Source organism: Sciurus carolinensis, chromosome 10 (genome assembly GCF_902686445.1).
Source record: "Sciurus carolinensis chromosome 10, mSciCar1.2, whole genome shotgun sequence".
Lineage (NCBI taxonomy): Eukaryota > Metazoa > Chordata > Mammalia > Rodentia > Sciuridae > Sciurus > Sciurus carolinensis.
The window spans coordinates 69430518-69449701 of NC_062222.1; the positions used below are offsets into that span (position 1 = coordinate 69430518).

A 19184-nucleotide genomic window follows, 5' to 3' on the forward strand; every position below is an offset into this window, starting at 1 on the left:
TGCAGTAGACCTGAATAAAGTTGCTTTCATCACTTCACCTACTGTCCAGCTACAGTTTTTTTTTTTTAAATGCAACATACAAACTTTATTTAACAAAAGTAACAGGTAATGTCAAACAGGCACTTATATTAAGAGAAAAACTGACTAGAAGAAAATTTATCTTAAACACCTTACAATAACCTACTTGCAGTTGCATTTAACTGAGCTCTGTTGCTGTGAAGAATACAGCTCATGCACAGGTATGGATGAATGATTTGTACATTTTTCAAGTATTCACTGAATACTACCTTATATACACATATACATTAAATTTGTGAAAGATTTAATTGATGATCCCAGATATACTTCATTTTTGTTGCTCTTTTGGAAGAGGTCGTCTAAAGAGAAGGGTTCTGGCTCATGAATCATGTAACGAACCCAGCCTAGACTCTGTTGGACACCAAGTCTCCTCCATTCCTCTTCAGACATTAGATGAGTTTTGGGTACTTGTTTGGAAAGTTCTCTGGGTAACATGACATGCCGGTACTCATAGTGCTTGTCGAAGTACTTGTCTGAGTAGTAGATCTGCTTGTGGGCCATACTGCCGGCGCACGACAGGGCGGAAACCGAAGACTGGAAGAACAAGGGAAGCGGAACGCACGTCGGTTTCAAGCCAGGGCAAGGACTCGACTAACTCGCTACAGTTCTTTTTAACACTACATTAAAAATAAGCGTTCCCCATGACCCAGCAATTAAGCCAGCCCATGGGTTTATAAACAATGTAATTTCTCACACTGACCTATAAGGGGACATTTGTAATAAGGTTGTTTATTACATACTGTTTGTGATGGAGTGTTGGAGGAAATTAGACTCAATATCTGCCCCCCGCGACCTGCAACTACCAGAGTAATCCCTTTAAAACATAAGAAAGCTCATGCCTCTTCTCAGCTCCAAATTCTTAATTGACTCCCTATTTCACTCTGAGTGAAAGTTGAGTCTTAGGCTGGGGATACAGCTCAGTGACAGTGCTTGCTTGCCCAGCATGTGTGAGGGTGTGGGTGTCATCCCTAACACTCTCAGCCCCAAAGTCAAAGTCATTAAAGTGCTTTGGGTCCAACACATTCTGCTGGTGCTTCACCTCTCTGATCTCTCTCTCTCTCTCTCTTTTTTTTTTTGCTTTAAAATAGTTTATTGAAATTTTAAAAAGAAAACCATGTACTTGTATAAGACAAAACACAAGCAAATAGTTTCTACTTAGTCCCAAAATTTCTAGACAGTTTTTTGCCCACTGGCAGCTGCTCAGTTTAACACAGGCAAGGTGTTACATTCATAGGAACTGTCTAACATCAGAGGCCAACCTTTGGGTCAGCAAAATCCTAAGCATCCCAACAGTCTACAAAGGGGTAGATTCCAAAACCTTAAGTTTTCAGTCTTGAGGTTAGCTCAGGATCTCTGTGAAGGTGCACTGCCCCTAGCTGGGCTTGCAGAGCTCTCATGTTTTATTTAAGGATTACACATCTATGAATGTCTTAAAACTCCATCGCTAAGCCGCAGACCGGCCTGGGAGGATCAGGGGCCTGCAGGCGGGTAGATACCCAAAAAGGCCTTCCCAACACTGAACTGCAGCCTCGGCGGAATGCGACAGACATACCGAATGAACCCATGCCTACTACCAACCCGACCACAGAACAACTGATCACTCTCTTTTGTTCTCACCTACTCCCTGCACTTGAGCTTGAAGACCTCCATATTCTTCTTTGAATGTGCAAGTCAGCACCTCACAGGGTCTTCAAGGTGGCCTTCCTTTACCTGGACATGGAGTCTCCTGCTAGCTTCTTAGCTGTCTGCCTCACATCTTTCAACACTTTGCTAAAATTGTCATCTTCCCTGTAAAAATAATCCTGAACACATTATTTTAACCTGTAACTTATCCCTACCTCATCCCCTTTGGCATTCTTACACATTCTAATATATTGTTAGGTACTCTTGTTTTTTTTTCTGCACGCCGACCCTAACTAGAATGTGAGCTCAGTGAGGGCAGTTTTTTTCTTTTTTTTCCCCCTGTTTTCTTTACTGAGGTAACCCAACTTCCTAGAAATGCCTGGGATATGGTAACTGTTCCATAAATGTTGAATGAATGTCTGCCATGGGGTGAAAGGTAGATAGATAAAATTTTATCACACCATGGAGTACCAATTAGAAGTAATGGCTCATACACATAGAACATGGTTGGGTCTTGAAAATACAGCCCTGAGCCTGAAATCCCAGCTACCTGAATGAAAACAACAACAAATTGCATATATATCATATTATCATTATATAAGTTTTTCCAAATCCTCATAAAAACACATTTTTAGAGGGACATTAAAATAAAGGAATACATATTAATGCATTAAAATGGTTGTCCAGGATGAATGTGGCTCAGTGACAGAACACTTGCCTAAGTGGATGTGGCCCTGGGTTCAATCCCCATACAGCAAAATAAAGTAAAATAAAACAAACCATTATTCATGTGAGGAAAAATGGACAGGTAATGTGGAAGGAAAAGAAACTGTATGAACAGAGAAGAGTAGGCTTGCAGATATCCGTCATAATATTCAGTCATGAACTGGCATGAGAAACATGATGAATTTTAAATTTTTACTTATTGTTATTATTAATGATACTGGGGATTGAACCCAGGAATGTTCTGCCCCTGAGCTACATCCCCAGTCCTTTCATCTTTTTATTTTAAGAAAATCTCTCGTGGGCTGGGGATATAGCTCAGTTGGTAGAGTTCAGTTCTTTTATTTTTTTTATTTTAAGAAAAATCTCTCATGGACTAGGGATATAGCTCAGTTGGTAGAGTGCTTACCTTGCATGCACAAGGCCCTGGGTTCAATCCTCAGTACAAAAAAAAAAAAAAAAAAAAAAAAGAATTCTCTCACTAAGTTGCTGAGGTTGACCTAACTTATGATCTTCCTGTCTTGGCCTCCCAAGTCACTGGGATAATAGGCATGTGCACCACACTGGGCAGCCTTAAATAGTTTAATTAAGAACATAATACTGAAGGAAAAAAAAAAAGAACACAAAACACTGGCTGAACTTTGGGGGACAGACAGTGATACTTGGAATGAAAGGGTCAGATGGAATACATTGAGGAATTTAATAGTGACAGACTTCCATCTATTTGATTTTCCCTTATGTCACAATGTCAAAGTTTAGAGGAGATAGCCAAGGTGGGGTATAAAATATACACATGTTGTTTAGAGTGCAGTTATGCATAATGGCTTTGTGGCACAATATTATATAGGGAATAAAAATTGTGGTCACAAGGCCTAAGGTTAAGTTGTGACTCTTTCACTTAACTACATGTGACTATGAACTCTAGCTTTCTTATACATATAAGATGGATGGGCAACAAAGACAACATTTGCAACATACTAACAATAGAATTCAACCCTATCCAGCCATTTTTTCTTTTCTCCTTTGTGGTGCTGGGGATTAAATCCAGGGGCACTCTATTACTGAACTGCATCTCCAATTCTTTTTATTTTTTATTTTGAATCAGAGTCTTGCTCAGGATGTCCTTGAATTTGTCTGAGCCTCCCTAGTTGCTAGGATTACAGGTGCATGCCATCAAAGCATTTTTCCCACTTGGACATCCTCCTGCTGTTATTGTTGATCTTTTATGTCCTTTTATACCTTGGAGTATTCTATCATTTAGAAGTCACAAACAGCCCACTTCAAGTGGGAATTTTTTAAATGGATAGGGAAGACTTTTGTCTTGTGGTTTTTTTTTTTTTTTTTCAATACTGTGGATTGAACCCAGGGCCTTGTGCTTGCAAGGCAAGCGCTCTACCAACTGAGCTATATCCCCAGCCTGATTTTGAAGCTGTAAAGTTCATGGGTTGATTTAGCTTCTAGCCTGACTGGATTCACATGCTCAAAATCTATTTTAGGAAGGGATCTCTCCATCTCTGAGTCAATTTTGTCCTGTCTAGTGTCCCCAGAACCTTCAGGTTTATATGTTTGTAGTTCCAAAAAGGAGAGATCTTCCTTTACCATAAACTCTCACCAAAGTTCTGGGAATGATGCTGGTTGGATTAATGTGATTCCGGTTGTTTGTTTGTTTGTTTGTTTGTTTAATATATTGTTTTAGTTGTAGGTGGACACAATACCTTTATTTTTTATGTGGTGCTGAGGATCAAACCCAGGGTCTCATGAATGCTAGGTGAGTGCTCTACCACTGAACCCCAACCCCAGCCTGGTGATTCCTTTTTTCACCTGTGAACCTGTCACTGTGACCAGGCAGAGGGCATGTACAGTGATTACTTTAGGCCAGTGCCAGAGAATCATCCCTGGGATTTGTTGTGAAGCCAGTTCCACCCAATCCATGGGTACCAAAAGTGGTAATGGGTAGTTTCCCAAGGAAACCAAGGGTTCTGTAATTTAAACAAGGCAGAGTCTTGCTTGGTAGAAAAAATAATAGGTATTTATGACGGTATGCCTTCTCTTGTCTTTATTGCTTCACAATAAATTATATGAAAATATTACAGGTAATTAGCCATTGGGGAAGAGCTGGACTTGAATTCAAGGATGACATGTCTCAGCATCAGATGTTCTCACTGAGAACACTGGGAAGGCACAAGCAGAACCAAAATCAATCAAGAAATACACACCTCCCCAAACCCTGTAAAACTTTCCACACTCTTCATCTCAACTCAGAAGGACAGAGATTTGGTGAAGTTCCAGGGGTTTTCCTGTCTCAGACAACAGACATGAAATTAATATGCAGCACTTTTATGTTAATTAAGTCTATTAAGGTTTGAGGTAAGAGATCTGACCTGCGTGTTGGATATTCCCAAGAGTGGGCGCGAAGGATGAGGGTGGCGTGAGAGGAATTATGCCAGTCTGATTTTATTCCACCGAAGTAATGAGATGGGGAAATTCCTATGAAGAGGCGCTGCTACTGGGCTCTTAGGGCTGCTCAAACCAGAACCTTCGAAGACTCCTTCCTTCCCCAGTGGTGCTTGTGTTTAAGCAGTTGCCACATTTCCACTTCAGTTTCCTCAAGTTGTTCTGCTTCTCAGACCCTCTGCAAGCATTTCTTGTTTCCAGCCCTCAATTCTGACTTGATTAATTTATGCAAAACTTTCTACCTGATCATTCTGCCTAGTTTTTATGTCTTCCAAAACATTTTCCACCCTGCATAGAGTGGTTTTCTTTTTTCCCCCAAGCATAAATCTTGTATGTAACACCCACAATGACTCAAATTCTACTTCTTTCAAGATAAATTTCACACCCTCAGATGGCACTTAAGGACCTCCTGACATAATCTGCTACAACCAATAGGGGCCTTTCATGCCTCTCCTTTGGGATGATATTTTCACACTTCCACATAAAATTCTCGTCTTCCTTCCTTTTTCCCTTTTGCAATGATGGTTTCTCTTTATATCCTGCCATTAATTTTTTTAAAAAATCACAGTTGATTCTATTTTCAGTGCTAGGAATTGAACCCAGGACCTGGTGTATACTAGGCAAGTACTCTACCACTGGACCACATCCCCAGCCTTGGAAAAAAATCATATGACTGTAGAAAAACAAAGAGTTTCAAAAGATTATTATATGAAAAGAAGTTCCCTGCTCCCTGCCCATCACAATTTCCTTCTCCTTATAGGTTACAACTTTCATTCTTGTTAGGTGAGAATTTTTGTATTTCCTTTTATATCTCTAAATAAAATGCTTTTATTGCTACTTAGTTTTAAAATTTTAGGCATTATCTACTCACTCTCTACTACTGAAGATTCCTCAACTCTCTCTCTCTTTCTCTTTCTTACACACACACTCTCTCTCTTCCTATCCAGTCATCCTGCCTATAAAATTATATCAAAATTTTGCTAAATCAATATTCATATAATGATATTCCAAGTTGAGTTAGGTAATATATTATTGACAAGTTTTCTGCATAATTCTCCCATTTCCTCAAATTCTGACAGGTTTGTAAAACTTCTGTCATCTCCAGATTCATCAGGTTTTTTTTTTTTTTAATCATTTCACTTTCTTGAAGACATCTTCTCTGGGGCATTGTACTATTACCTTACACAAAGACTGGTCCACTTCTATGAACCTCTTTTTACCTCTCATGATGGAGGTCTTATTTACTGGATCCCATTATTCTTATTCCTTCATTTTGGAGTTTCCTAGAAAGAATTCAGTGTAGGTGTTTTTTTGTTTGTTTGTTTTGAGACTGCATGTTAAAATTTTCCTTTGTGTGTGTGTGTGTGTGTGTGTGTGTGTGTGTGTGTTGCTAAGGATTGAACCCAGGGTCTAATGCATGTTAAGCAAGCACTCTACAACTGAGCTACATCCCCAGCCTTTTATATTATTTTAAGACAGGGTCCGGCCAAATTACCAGGCTGATCTTGAACTTGTGATTCTCCTGCCTCAGCCTCCAGAGTGGCTGGGATTACAGGTGTGTGTCACTGCACCTGGCTGAAACATTCTTATTCTTTATTATTCTTATAATAATGTAAATTATTATACTTGCATAATAATTTGGTTGGGCAGAAATTCTTTTTTTTTTTTTTTTTTTTTTTTTTTGTACTAGGGTTTGAACCCAGGTGTGAGCTACTGCACCTGGTATCCTTTATCATTTTGTCAGCCAGCTTCCAGAGTTGTTGCTGACTCAGTACAGGGCATCTGCTTTGCTTTCTTTATAGCTTATTTCTCTCCATACCCCCAGCTTTAGTTAGGATGAATTCAGCATCAAGTGAATGAAAACAAAACAAAACTAAAAAACAAAAAATTCAAAGTGTCTTTAAAAATAATTTATCTCACATAAGAAATTCAAATCTAGGATGCCTCCCAAGATGGTAATTCATTGAGAAATGACATTATCATCAGTAGGAATAGTTGCATTTCCAGGTGTACCCAATAACCAGACAGAGAAGATGGAGTGGAAGAAAGATAGTCTCTATATCTGTATCTTTTGGGGGAGGAGGAAAGTTTTCCTAGAAACTTCTGTTTGATTTTATTTCCTGTCTCAATAGGCACAGGCCTAACCCAATGAGGGACAAGGGGAACGATACCATCTTGACTGGCTTAGCCTAATCAGGGGTCACCCTTAAGGGTTGGAAGGTCACCAGCATCCCCACCAGCCTGTGACCAAGTAGAGAAGGGAGGAGGGTAGATACCTGAATAAAACTAGAGCTGTGTAACAAGGAAGAAATGGTTTGGGCAAGGCAACCAACAATGCCTATACATTTCTGGAAATACTTTGCTTAGTTATTGATCCTGACTTAATTACACTACACTTTTCCCAAACTCATATCTTTAGGCCTCTGGCTGGTTTTTTTTTCAATGTTGGGGGTAGAACCTAATGGTGCTCTACTGCTCATCCCCAGCCCTTTTATTTTTTAAAATTTTGAGAGAGGGCTGGGGAGATAGCTCAGTTGGTAGAGCGTTTGCCTTGCAAGCACAAAGTCCTGGGTTCGATCCTCAGCACCACAAAAAAAAAAAAAAAAAAAAAAAAAAAAAAAAAAAAAAAAAAAAATCTTGAGAGAGGGTCTTGCTAAATTTCCCAGGCTGGCCTGAACTTGCCTCAGCCTTCAGAATAGCTGGGACTACCAGCATGTGCCACTGCACCTGGCTAGGCCTCTGATTTTGCACTGACTCCTGCTGTTTTTGCTACCTTTGTAGGAAGCTGAAAAATGAGCTTGATGTTTGGAGTCTCTCTAGGAAATTAGTTATCTCTGGGTGCTTGCTTGACATTAGATTAACCTTATATCCTCTGTAAGTCAAGAAAGAGCGTTTGTAGCTTAGGAAATGTTTGCCAAGTCTGAGACTCCCCTCTCCCCTTATCTCTGAATGGATCCTTGTCATCCACAGGGATGGGCCCCTGACTGTAGTTGTGTATTGAAGCTTTTTCCTACTCCCTCCATCACCCCCACCTCCCCAAGGCTGACTGGTTTAGGTGAGAGCATTGAACCCAAGTTTAACCAATTATATTCTCTCTCTGCGGTATTAGGACTGAAAGTTAGTTTTCATGTGCTTCAAACTCAAAAGAGTAACTGTATTCCATCTTGTGCTTTGAAGTACACATAATTTCAATTTGCAGGGGGAAGGAGCAAGAGCTCAGAGATAAATGCATTGTGAGAAAATGAAGTGAGGTGGAGTTGGGTGTTCCTGGCTTTCCACCTCTTGGTTTCAGCCCTGCCTAAGGACTGGCTGCATTCCTGTGCTCCTTTTCCATGAGATAAGCCAATATTCTTATTATAAATCCACCTTTGGTTTAATCTAGTTCCCTGGAAGTTCTGCTGTTTTTAGCAAAATCACCTTATTTAAAGAGTTTATAACTGCATGTTGTGGTGCATGCCTATAATTCAGCTACTCCAGAGGCTAAGGCAGGAAGATCATAAGTTTGAGCCCAGCCTAGTCAATTTAGTGAGAACCTGTCCCAAAACAAAATATAAAAAGGGCTGGTATGTAGCAGAGTGGTAAAGTGCCCCTGGGTTTAATCCCCAGTAACACACACATACACACACACACACACACAGAGTTATGGTCAATTCTTCTAGACTAAGATTATGAAACCTCAGAACTTAAGATTTTATTACGTGGCTCAGGTCCTCTTTCTCTCCCCCTTATCATCAAGTTTTATTTATTTTAAATCTTTTGGGGAATCCGTTGGGAAGGGGATTTGAAGTATTATAAACAAGGACTGGTAGGAAGGTGTGTATTTGGTTTGTGCAAGATGTTTCATTTTCCTGTGGCATATAGTGAGCGCCAACACCTATTTGAACAGATAAGCATTCCATGCCACATACATCTGAATCTGAGAACAAATTAAAATTTTAAGTGAGTCTTAATAGCTGTTGTGTTACTGAGATATGGAAATTCAGTGATCATCCTTAATTATTGTACCTGTGGTCTATCAGTCTTACATTTTTTTAAACTAGGTATCTTCTGCCTCCATGTAATCAGTTCGCTGTGGGTAGATCATGTGTAGTGCTGACTTAAGAGACCACCCAGAGAAACTTTTGAGTAGTTGTGAACAGCTTAGAACTGTTCCTCAGACTCTTTGATTTTGCCACCCTCAGGCATGTGTTAGCTTCTTGGGAATTATCTTCAACATAGTTTGCCCCAACTCCTGATGAATGTCATGTTAGCTTGGTCAAGGGGGAACTGCAGTGCCTAGAGCCCCTTCCCTGTATTATTTATGTTAGAGTTAGAAATTGAAAATCTTACATGGATTTGGTAGTTAGAAGTGAACCAGTAGCTATATGTGGGAGGAAAACAAAGAGGCTGATGTATCCCTGCTCTCTGCCATATTGAAAGACAAATATGGTGGGGGGATCCACATGTCCTTGCTCTCACTGCTTCATACCCAGCTCTTCTTCCCAAGCACAGACCCTGTTGACCAAGAGTGAGGTTGAGGCTGCAGGCCTACTCTGACAGCTGGAAGTGCTTGACTTCCCAGAGTGGACCCTGTCCCCCTATACCAGTGGTTTTTTTTTTTTTTTTTTTTTTTTTTCGGCACCAGGGATTGAACCCAGGGGCACTTAACTACTAAATCCCATTCCCAGTCCTTTTTTATGTTTTATTTTGAGACGGGACCTCACTGAGTTGCTTAGGGTGTCGCTAAGTTGCTGAGGCTGGCTTTGAACTCACGATCCTCCTGCCTCAGCCTCCCAAGCCACTGGTATTGTAGGCATGTGCCACCGTGCCCGGCTGTGCTTTTTAAAAGCGCTAGTCAGTGACTCTTCTTTGATCCCCTAACCTCTGCTTTTGGATCCTGAGTTCTGCGGCTTCTCCAACAACAGTGTGTAGTAACTGTCTTGTTTGCTATCCCAGAAGTCATCAGAGCTTCTACACATAATGAATTCTTTGAGAATTTTACTAAACTAATGATCTGTAGTTTACAGAAAGGAAGGAGAGTGATAGGAAGAGGGAGAGGAGAGAAGAGGGAGGGAGAGAGGAGAGGAGAAAGATAAGACAAGACAAGACAAGAAAACTTCTTCATTGAACTGGCTCAGATGATGGAAATTCTCTTCTGTGCATTTTTGGCTAAGAGGAAAGGTACTTTCCAATCTCTTATTACTGACTTCTTAAAATAATTCCACAAGGCATGTTCCTTTGAAAAAAAAAAATAAAAGAGGCATGGTTGAAATAGAGAAATGAAAGTAGCTTGCTTAACATCCCAGGATAGGAGAGGAAGTAAAACAAAATTCAACTTGTAGTTATACTTTTTCTCTAACTACAACTAAAGTCTATGGAATTTTATCTTCCTTTCCTTATCAAACCCACTTCCTTTCACCACCACCACCACCACCACCACCTATTCTGCCCCTGTCCTTATACACACATATGCTTGTTTAGGTTCCACCAATAATGTGTGTGTGTGTACAGGTTGAACATATGGCTCTCCAAAGGGGAATGTATTAATCAATTCAGCAGATTTTTATTGAACATCTACATGTAAAATAAATTGTGTGCAGGCAAAACAAGGTTGAGTAGAGGGTAAACATGTATTGTACTCTTCCTGGAGAAACTTTATACAAATTCTTTTATGAGTTTCCATCTTGATTTTGCCTAATTCATATTCATACCCTGTCTCTGTCTCATTCCTCACTTGAGTCTTGGGGTTGTAGTTTTCTCATGAACATACCCCTGAAGTTGCTGAATGGAATTAAGCAAAGTATATCCTCCAGGTCATGACCCACCCAAAAGAATGTTTAATTATTTATTCCCTGGTAATTGGTTCTTAAAGATTTCTAGTGAGCCTTTTTTCTTAGGTGCTGGGGATTGAACCCACAGCCTTGTGCATGTGAGGCAAGCACTCTACCAGCTGAGCTGTATCCCCAGCTCCAAAATTTTTCTTTTTTTGGGGGTGCTGGGGATTGAACCCAGGGCCTATGTGCTTACAAAGCAAGCACTCTACCAACTGAGCTATCTCCCCAGCCTCTAATGAGCCTTTAACTGGAAGGCTTCTTGGAAATCCAGAATTCTGAGTTTCCTTCCTCTAGTCTCAGTTGCAGAAATTTCCTAGGAAATTTTCATTTTCCCAAGACTCCCTGTGATCATCTCAGACCAGGGGTCTCTTCAGGCCATTCTTGGAGAAATATCCAGAAACATTTCAGGGAATCACATAGGCACTTATTTAAAAAATCTGGTCCTTGATCTCTACCCCAGACCACCTGAACCAGACTATTTGGCAGCAGGGTCCAGGAAAATATATTTAAAAATTAATTTCCTTTTGACTCTCATGGCATCCAGAGACCCCTGTTTGAGAAGTATTGTATCTCCTGCTGTATGGTAGAGTCACAGAAGTCCTCTGGAGAGATAAAAAGAGGAAAGCGAGGCCCTCTTCTCTAATAAACATTGATTTAAAAATCATCCCTTCCTACCCCTCAGGATATGTTGCCAGTTTATTGCTGACCTGAGAATTTCCTGGGAGACAGCTTATTCTCAAGGTCAGCCAACTGCACTGTGAGGTGATCAGGACTGTGGATGGGCCTAAGAGAGCCCTGATTTGCCAACTAAACATTATCTTTGGGTCTATCCAACAGTAATCGGAAGCCCAGAAGCCTGAGCAGTGTTAGGGATTGTCTTTTGGGTGATGGTGCTCTTTCTGGGGCCAATCTCAGGTCACCAGGCTGCTTCCCCAGCCCACCCCAAAATCTTGCCTAACATTTCATACCAGACACCTTTTCTGTAAAAAATAACTGTCATTCAGACCATTCAAAGGGCACACTGTGGCTGTGTGGAATGAAATAGAACCCTGGGATGGATGTGGATTTGAATCTTGGCCTCACCCTGATAAAGCTTGAGTTTGGACCAACTCCCAAGGTTAAGTCCAGAGTGATGACACTGTTGGCAGGAGAGGCCCTGTGAGGTCAAGAGAGCATTGAAGAGACTCATTCAGTGTGGAGGCTTTCCTTTCTTCTTGACTCCACCCTTCCTTTTAATTTCTTTTCCTTTTATGGTATTGGGTATTGAACCCAGGGATGCTCTACCACTGGGTCACATTCCCAGTCCTTTTTAAAAAAGATATTACATTTTGTGACAGGGCTTGCTAAATTGCCTAAGCTGGTCTCCAATATGTGATCCTCCTGCCTCAGCCTCTTGAGAAGCTGGGATTACAGGAATGAGCCACCATGCCCAGATTTTCCATTTAATGTCTGTCCTTCCTTTTCATTCTTCCTCCCTGTTGCAACACTCAGACTATTTTCAAATTTGGGAAGGACTTCTTTAGTGTCCTCAGCCTTCCTTTTGTGGACTCTGCCCTATAAAGCACTTCCTCTTGTCACCTGCCTCTCTCTCTTAACTAGGATGCTGCTCCTTGTCACCTCTACCACTGTAAAACCTGTTTTTAGACTGGAGGGAACATTTGCTGAGCACTAAGCAAGGGCCAAGTGCCAAGGACTAAACAAAGTATTATAGGAAAAGTACTCAGGGCTGGGGCTCGCTTGTTTAGTAAATTTTAGCTATTATTCACCATTGTTATGCTTTTTATTTCTTGTGACCTTATAGTGTGGGTCAGGTCTGCAGATGGCTTCTCTTTGCAGGTGAAAAAAATGAGAGCTCAAAGAAGGTAACTTGCTCCCTGTCACATAACTAGAAAGTACTGAAACCAGAATTTTTTACCCAGTCTAAACAACCCCAAAACCCATGCATTTCCAACTACAATTATTAAGACTTTAGTCTGAGATCTTATATTTAGAATACATAAGATGAAAGGGCTAGGGATGTAGCTCAGTTGTAGAGTGCTAGCCTAGTATGCACAAAGCCCTGGGTTCAATCCCTAGTACAAAAAGAAAAAAAAAAAAAAAAAAAAAAAAAAAAAAACAACAACAACAAAAAAAACCTGGAGGTATAAAAGGAAAATTCTTTTTAAAAAGTTGCTAGATCTGGAGAGATCTATGTGTATATAAACATTTAATTTTTAAAATAAAATTAAAGTGACATAGATAATCAATGAATTTTTAAAAGTTACCCAGTATTTGTGGGTAAAGTGACAGACTAAATAAGATTGGAAATGTATTGATAGTGACTGACACTGGGTGATGGGTGGATGGAGATTCATCATATGAATCTCTTTGTTTTTGAAACTGTTTAATATTTTCTTCACTAAAGAGTTAAAAATAAATCTACATTTCTCCTTGTGACCTAGTGATTATAATAGCAGGTTATCTGCAAAATATACATCTGTAGTTAACAGACTTCATATCTTTGAGAGAATCCTGCTACCTTTGAAGTTTTTTTGTTTGCTCGGTGCTGTGGATTCAGCCCAGGGCCTTACTCATACTAAGCCTGTGTTCTACCACTGAGCTATACCTCTCCACCCTTTGAAGATTTCTGAATTCTATGTTTTTACTTTTTAAACTCTCAAAATAATGACAATTTGTAATTGTTACATTTGTTATTTCCGTTTTTTGTCACTGTAACCATAATACCTGACAAGAAGAACTTAGAGAAAGAAAAGTTTGGGGTAACAGTTTTCAGAAGTTCAGTCCATGGTTAGTGTTTTAGTCAGCTTCTTCACTGCTGTGACTAACTGATCTGACCAGCACAATTATAGAGGAGGAAAGGTTTATTTGAGGGCTCACGGTTTCAGAGGTCTTAGTCTGTAGAAGGCCGGCTCCATTCCTCAGGGTTCGAGGTGAGGTTGAACATCATGGCAGGAGAGGGTGGCAGAGGGAAGCAGCTCACATCATGGTGATCAGAAAGCAGAGAAAGACTCCACTCTCCACGTACAAAATATATACCACATGTCCCCTGTGATGTACTTCCTCCAGCCATGCCCCACCTGCCTACAGTTACCAATCACTAGTCCATTCAAACTACTACTCATCAAATGTATTGATCCACTGATTAGAATGTAGTGTTTATAATCTACAATTTTACTTCTGAACATTTCAGCATTGCCTAACACATGAACTCTTCAGGGGACACCTCATATCCAAACTATAATATTACATAATGCTGGAAAGGCACTCTTTTAGGTCTTTATATGCATTTTAATTAATGACCACAAAAGTCCTATGATATAAATACAATTATCTCTATCATGCAGGTGAGAAACTGAGGCATAGAGGTAACTTCCTGGTTGGAGGCTTCCACTCTGAAGGAGAATTTAAACTCTGGCAGTGTGTCTCATGTCGATATAAATTACGTTGCCCCACTTGAGAGCACTACTTTAACTGAATATTGATCTTAAATATCAGTTAGGAATGGTTCTACCACAAATAACAGAAAATCATACTATGATTTATTGCTTAAGTGTAGAAGCAATAAAGACTGTTTACTACCCTCTTAACAAGGAGGGTGGCTTGAGGCAGCCCAGGTTTGTTATAACAGCTCATGGGCCCAGGTGCTTTCTATCCTGCTCAGCCATCCCCTGCTTGAGACCTTTCCCTCTTACACTTCTCATCAGCACACGACCATGGCCTCACACAACCTCTCAGTAGAATTCATCTCGTGTGTTTCTCTACTCTGCAGGGAAAAAAAAAAAAATTCCCAGAAGCTCCCAGCAGGCTTCCTCTGGAGTCTCATTGACCAGATCTTTGTCTAGGGCTCCCCTGGCTATAAGAAAAACCAGAGACTGGGTATCTAGTAAGGATGGTGAGATGAGTCTGGGTGACTTAAACAAGAGGTTCATCAACCACAGCACAGGTTAAAGGACTGGGACATGTTGGATTATTACTATTACTAAAGAACAATAGAAGTTAGGCAGGGAGGTGAACGCCTTACAGTCCCAGCGATTCCCCGCTACTCAGGAGGCTGAGGCAGGAGGATGGTGAGTTGGAGGCTAGTCTGGGTGACACAGCAAGATCCTGTCTCAAAATAAAAAGCAAAGAGGGCTGGGGATGTAGCTCAGTGGTAGAGTATTTTGCCTAGCATAGGTGAGGCCTTAGGTTCAATCCTCTATCCTGCAAAAAACAAAACCCACCACAATATAGATCTTTATTTAAAATTTCTCAGGAACACAGGTTTATACCACAGACGAGAGCAAACATCTTTCTGTCTTCCAAGTTCCACTTCTTACATCAGTTGCCCCAGACTCATCCTGTTTTTCGGAGAGGGAAAGCCTTTGGATTCACCTCACTCCATCTTCTCCCATCTCTTCTCACAACTCCTCTTCATTCCCCTATCTTTCTTTCTGTCTCCTTATCTCTTTCTTGTGTAAGAGTAACCTAGTAGATTGTGTCCCTTATCTGTGGCAATAACAAATTAGTCCAATTTAGTGACTTAAAATAACCATCTTATCTCCCTGTTTCTATAGGTGAGGAATTTGAGAGCAGTTTTGCTGGGCTGATGTTTCTGGCCCAGGGTCCACATGAAGTTGCAGTCAAGATGTTGGCTAAGGCTGTAGCCATCTGAAGCTTGACTCCGGCTGGGAGTTTTACTCCTCAGATGGCTCACTCATATGGTTGTTGGCTAGAGGAATTTTCTCGTCCTATGACTTTTTTATAGTGCTTCTCAACACAACAGCTGGAATCCCACAAAGTGAGTAATCAGAGAACACATGGGTAGCCACTGTATTTTTTTTTTTTTTTTCCCAGTGCTGTGGATTGTACTCAGGGCCTCTAAATGCTGGCTTTATCCCTAAGTCACCCCTATCCCCTCAGAGTTAGACTTTCTATTAGAGCACATGACTCTTATCTGGGCTCTCCCTCCTCAAGAAGTGTTCAGTTAAATATATTTGAAAAGTCAATAAAATATGACTCATTTAAAAATATTTGATTAATAACCGGAGTTCTCTCAACTTTCTGATTGCTTTTAGTTTCGAGCTAATGATATACTCTTAAATAACTTATAATTTAGCATGAAAATAAAATTTCAAATGTACTGAAGCATATAAATCCTTGAATTTGTACTTTTCAGGGCAATATTGTAAGACCTCAAAGGCCTCATGTATTCAGATGTGTAAAGATAGACCTGTCTTCCTATTTTTAGAACTAATGCTAAGACTAGGAAATGGAAGAATTCAAATCTGGTGGTCAGTTTAAGCCTTTTCCCTGGTAGATACAAGTTTTGGGTAGTGCTGGCTTGAGAGAAGCCAGGGATCCTTATCACTGCTGATGGTGTTTTGGGAAGAATTCTAGGCTATAAATCAAACACCATATTCATTATCTCAGCATAATGGATTCTGACTGGCTTTGCCTCCCAAGGAAGAGGGCTCCTGGGAGATTGTAACTTCTGCTCCTAAGGAGAGTGGAGAGGTCTGGACAATAGGAGGGTCATTATTCTCTTCTTATCAGATAGTAATATGGTTAAGGTAGAGAGACCCATTTTGTCTGGTGAAAACACAATGGGTGGGTGGGTGAGTATTATTTTAAGAATGCAATGGGATCTCATGGCTGGGGAATCCAAAGATCCCACAGTAGGCAGCTTAGGAATTAGTTCAAATTGGACTCTGTAATATACTAATTGTGTAATGATAAGTCATTTTACAGCCCTTTAAACTCTTTTTTTCTTTACTAGGAAAACTATCACCTTCTTTTCTCCTAATCTGTGAGGATCAGATGTCATGTGAAGAGGCGAAGAATGATTGCTGACATGCAGTAGATACCGGCAATATGCTTTTAAAATGACTCCAACACTCTAAGCCTGGTTCATAGAAGACTCATGGGCTGTTCTCAGATAAGGAAAGATAGAGGTGATGGTTTGGGGCCTAGGAGATGACTTATATTTTGGTAATGTTGAAATTTTCATCAGAACAGGATAGTCAGGTAGGAAGTTTCCTCAAACTGATGGAAATGAAGGATATGAGTTCAGGAACGAAGCCAAGACAGGCTAAGAGAATCAGATTGGGACTGATCCAAAGAGAAGTGAGTTACATTTGTGAGAACAGAGCCACTGAAGCACTGAGGTAGAGTGAATAGAGGAAAAAGAGACTCATGCCATTACAATAGGCACATATCTAAGGGAAGGGAAGAGAGGAAACAAGTGAAGGAATGGCTAGAGAGGTGAAAGAATCAAAGATGCTAATATAGAAAGACTGAGAACATTTAGGGTTTTTGGTGCTGTTATTTGATGATTTTGAAGTTTTTGCAGATGTATTGCTTTGTCTTAATATTAGAGAGTTGGTGTTATTACTAGAATAATTTAAGAAGGAGCCATGAAACAAGTGTAAGCTGCATCTGTGATTTGCACACCAAGTTCAAAGATATAAACAGTGCTCTTTAAAAGTAGACCAACTATTCATGTTCATCAGAATATTTGAAAAGGGAAGTTTCAAAATCATTCATAAGCAAATCATCTAAAACCTTGCCCTAATCATCACCCTTGGAGAATGTATAGTGTAGTGGGGTGGAAAGAACACTAAAATCAGAATTGGGTAGTTTTGGGTTCAAATCAAGTGACATTGAAAAAATCATTAATGCTTAAGGTTCCTCAGTTTTTTCTTCTCTGTAATCCCATAACTAAGTTATTTGTAGCATTTATTATGCAATCATTAAGTAAGAAAATGATTATGAAACACATTGAACAGCACCCAAAATAGTCAAAGTTATCACACTTAGGTTTTTGTTATGTTTCTTTGTATTCTTCTTTGAGCCTTAGTTTTAACACTAGGTGGCAGCAATGCTCCTTTAACCAATTCAAATGACAGATGGTAACTTTGAAATGGATGAAACCAGTGAATAAAGCCTCATCTAATAGGAAGATGTGTGTAGGGTCAGCAAAGTAAGAGGAGAGAGATGGATGGAGACAGAGATGGAAATGGAGACAGACATAGAGATAGAAAAGGAGGGAAGGAGGAAAAGATGAGGGAGGGAAAGAAGGTGGGGAGAGGGAATTTTTAGATTTATTATTTCAAAAGAAAATACTGGAATAGTCATTATGGGGGGAAATTAGACTTTTATTGAATAGCCTTTCATCATCTACAAAATTTATTGCATTTTTCTTTGTCATTACCTGTGGGGGAGTGGTAGATACTTCTCGTGTTGATAATATTTAAAGATGTTAAGTGATCCCGGATGAGATTTAGCAAAATTAGCTACATAGTCAATGTCCATAATAATGTGGTTTACTGTTCATTTTTATTATACTATTAATGGTATATTAAATGTTATCTATTGTGTAACAATTCCCCAAAAGGTTGCTGGCTTAAAACAATGAACATTTATTAATCTTGTATTATCTGAGGGCCAGGAATCCTGGAACTGCTCAGCTAGATGTTTCTGACTCAGGATCTTTCATGAACTGCATAACTACAGCTGGGGCTGTGGTTATCTGAAGCTTGACTGAGCCTTGAAGTATCTGCTGCCAGCATAGTTTACTCACAAGTTGGTGGCAAAAGACCTGAAAATACCTTTGCACATTAATTTCTCCAAAAGACAGTTTGAGGGTCCTCCCAGCGTGGCAGCTGGTCTCTCCCAGAGTGATCCAGGAAGCCACAGTACCTTTTATGACCTCGTCTCAGAAGTCATATATTGTAACTTCCATCATATTTGTCCAAAGTGAGTCACAAAGGAAATAACTGAACACAATTTCAGTGATCTTATACATTTACAGGGAAGAGTTCCCACATAGAAAGATCACAAACTGTCTGATTTCTTTCAGTGTGGCTGTGAACCCATCACATCATTTCCACAGACTTAGATTTCTTCATCCATGAAGGGGAATAGTCCAGGTATTCATGAAGCACTTTCACTCTAAGGAGGCATTTTCTGTTCTATCTGGGTGTGTCTCCAGAAATCTCTCTCTCTCTCTCTCTCTCTCTCTCTCTCTCTCTTTATCTCTAAGATCACCTTAGAGAGTTTTCAATTTTTAGACTCACTCTAAAAACTATATTTTACATTGTAACACAACACATAAATATATTCATGTATGTGCATGTATACACATGAATGAACACATATGTGTATGTATAATGTACATATATGACAGAAATGAAATCTCCCCAGTGCTTTCTTACAATGTTTGTATGATGTACTCTCATTTTATTCCCCATTTTATGCTCCTTCTTTTGAATGAGTCTACTATTTTGGTTTTACACTCCATAAGGGCTTCACCATTTATTGTGTTAAAAATCAACACCTGAGCTGAGCATGTTGGCGCATGCCTGTAATCCCAGCAACTGAGGAGGTTGAGGAGGGAGATCCCAAGTATAAGGCCAGCCTCAGCAACTTTAGAGGCCCTAAGCAATTTAGTGAGATCCTGTCTCAAAATTAAAACAAACAAACAAACAAACAAACAATAGGACTGGGGATGTAGCT

At 39.9% G+C, this 19184-nt stretch overlaps 1 pseudogene; it reads right to left on the reverse strand.

Moving 5' to 3' along the window:
- Window positions 1-346: 346 nt before the first annotated feature.
- Window positions 347-579, reverse strand: LOC124994082 (cyclin-dependent kinases regulatory subunit 2-like; annotated as a pseudogene).
- Window positions 580-19184: the final 18605 nt, after the last annotated feature.